Source organism: Bufo gargarizans, chromosome 3, assembly GCF_014858855.1.
Source record: "Bufo gargarizans isolate SCDJY-AF-19 chromosome 3, ASM1485885v1, whole genome shotgun sequence".
NCBI lineage: Eukaryota > Metazoa > Chordata > Amphibia > Anura > Bufonidae > Bufo > Bufo gargarizans.
Genome location: NC_058082.1, coordinates 543222077 through 543225577, shown reverse-complemented (window position 1 = coordinate 543225577; position 3501 = coordinate 543222077).

Here is a 3501-nt window from a genome sequence, read left to right as displayed (position 1 = left end):
ATAGGGATGTATTTCAGTAATAAAAGAGAAAATATATTCTCAGTTCACTTCTGCAGTTATTTCTGTTTAAAGCGTATAGGGACGTATTTCAGTAAACAAAGAAAAATATATACCCACTGCACTGTTGCAGTTATTTCTGTTGAAAGCGTATAGTGGCCTATTTCAGTCCAACAAGAAATATATATTCTCAGGTCACTTTTGCAGTTATTTCTGGTGAAAGAATATAGGGGTGTATTTCAGTACTCCAAGAAAAATATATTCTTAGTTAACTGTTGCAGTTATATCTGATAAAGCCTTTACTGGCGTATTGCAGTATAAAAAGAAATATACATTTGCCATTCGCTTGTGCACTTGTACGTATGTAGAAAAACCTTTATTGACATATATCAGTAGAAAAAGAAATATACATTTGCCATTCGCTGCTGCACTTATATCTTGAAAAACATTTATTGACGTATATCAGTATAAAAATAAAAATACATATATATTCAGCATTCACTGTTGCATTTATATGAGGTAAAGCCTTTAGTGGCAAATCTCTGTACAAAAATCAAGATATATTCAGCGTGCAGCGCTGCAGTTATGTGGGAAAGTACTTTTTGCGGTATGGACTGAATTACATTGTGTTAAATTTTGTATTTAAGTTTCACACACTGCGCACTTACGTGACGACATCCATAAGAGCGGCGCACCAATACAGGGGAATACACTATGCACTAACCCTGCACAAAAATGTGAAATAATTCACACCAGCCCGCATGTATCTGCAGTATTGCTTACTGGACACTACAGGGACTTTTCTGCAGCATAGAAACCGCACGAGGTCCGAGTCTCGCTCTTCCAGCGAGGATCTACTTTCTCTGCTACGTCCTGTATACGTCAGAAAAAATCTTGTATTCTGCGTTAAGCTCTGCACTGATGTGCGCTAAAATCTCTTTTGAAATATTTGGGTGGAAAAAAAATCTTGTATTCTGCGTTAAGGCTCTGCACTGATGTCCACCTCCTCCATTAACGTCCTCATCTCTTCTGGGACACTGCAGCAAGATGAGGGTACTTTTACACTTGCGGCAGAGTGAACCGGCAAGCAGTTCCGACGCTGGAACTGCCTGCCGGATCAGGCAATCTGCATGCAAACTGACAGCCTTTGTAGACTGATCCAGATGCGGATCCATCTCACAAATGCATTGTAAGAATGGGTCATTCTGTCCATTTGTCATACTGGCAAACGGATCAGTTTCTATATATTTTTTTTTTCAAATTGCGCAGGCCGGAAGGACGAATCCGGCATTGCAGTTTTTTTTAATGCCGGATCTAGCACTAATACATTTCTATGGGAAAAAAGGCATTCAGGCAAGTGTTCAGTGTTTTTGGCCGGAGATAAAACCGCAGCATGCCGCAGTATTATCTCCAGCCTGAACAGTCAAAAAAGACTGAACTGAAGACATCCTGATACATTCTGAACAGATTGCTCTGCTCTCCATTCAGAATGCATGAGGATAAAACTGATCCGTTCTTTTCCGGTATAGAGCCCCTAGGACGGAACTCAGGGCCGGGAAAAAAAAAAACGCTAGTGTGAAAGTACCCTCCATCAGGCGTGGATTAGCCAGGGTTTCCACACACCAATGCCTGTTGCATCAGACTAGATCATCCATGGTGCCACACCAACATTTTGACAAAAGAGAACGTTTTCTTCTGGCTACCTGCCTCAGCTAATATTCTGATGCTATTACCCGTCTGATGCCAAACATATGATGCCAAGTGCTCCTTCTTTCACCCACCATCTTCAGCGAGTACTAGTATTGGCACCCACCTCCACACTGTGTCACCTTTCCAGTCTGTGGTCTCCTGGTGCTGCCATGTCCACATTATGTCACCGTGCCACTCTGTTGTATAATGCTGCTGCCAGGTCAACACTATGTCACCTTGCCACTCTGACCTCCTGATGCTGCCATCTCCACACTATGTAACCTGGCCACTGCTGCCAACTACTTAGTCTGTGATTGTGCCAGTCGGTGGCCTTCTTATACTGCTGCCACCTCCACACTGTCATTGTGCCACTCTGTAGCCTCCTGATGCTGCCAACACCTCCAGACTTAGTCATTGGGCCACTGTGTGGTCTCCTCATACTGCTTCCACCTCACCACTCTGTCATAGGGCCACTCTGTGGACTTCTAATGCTGTTCACCCCCCCCCCCCCCACTTCATGACTGTGCCACTATTTTGGCTTTCGGCCTGGCTGACATCATTATTTATTTGACTTTCCTTCTAATCTGTCAGAAGGAAGTAAAACTGAGACACACAACAGATCCTGTCTGTGTAGCATCTCTATGGTCCCATCAGATTTGGTAGATAAATGCAGGAGTGGGTACAAAACACAGAAGACATGCAAATATTCCATTCACGTGTCAACTCTGTTGTGGATAGACGGATGCTCAACAGATAGGATGTTTTTTGGGGATTATTGTTCTGACAGATCAGAGGAAGGGCAAATAAAATCAGTGATGTCAACACAAACTTACTGCTGACACCCTCTCCACTCTCTCACGGGGGCTCTCCTTGTATAAGCGTTTGTAGAACAGGTTTTGTAGACATCTATGTGGAATGAGCTGATGAAGGTGTAAAAGAAGTGCGCTCTGTCACGCTACAGTAGGATCTTGGGCCTCTGCACGGTTCTTTGTACCTGGTGCTAACATCACGTCAACTGGTGCTGACACTTACGTTTTTTGGTCAGTTTTGGCCCTGTAACTGCCCAAATAAGTGAAGTGTGCATTAATTCTAAGAGCGACGCCTGACATGTGCATGTCATAATGGCTTACAGTATTATTTCACCACTGCAGCAGACTCCCTATGTGTTTTACCGCAAGGCACAGTGTTCTATACCACTATACAGGCTCTCTGCAGGCAGGAAATAGCAGTTTTTTTAAAGCGATTCGCCACAAAAAAAAAATTTGGATCAAATCTTTTCGGAAAATTATCTAGTCATCAATACTAAGTATCAGATAACCCTTTTAATTAGATGAAATAACTTTACAATAGTATTTCTGTAATAACTGTAGACTAATAGGTATGAAGCTTGGGGGCAATCACATGTCTCTGTGAATGTGGTAGATTATGCACAACGCGCGGCTTCATATACATATTACAGTAGTGGAGCAATATTTTAATCATTTTAATTTCACCCAATGCCAACAAAAAAAATGTCAGCATTCATTAGATTTCATGCTAATTTAAAGCATTCGATTTAAAGCCAAGTTCGGTTTCTAATTATTTCACCTTTTCCTTTCAAAATATATACTGTACATATTTGTTTATTTTTTGCATAATAAAACTTTTTTTTCTAATTTTAGAGTCATTCACCCTTCAAATTAGATCTGTAATAAATAAAACCTTTGGATAATGAAAGTCTTATAATCTGTTAGAGTGGATGTAACAGGGAGCATTTCATATATGTGAATTATAGATAGAAAGTAGAGTATTTGATTTGGCTATTTCGCAGAATTT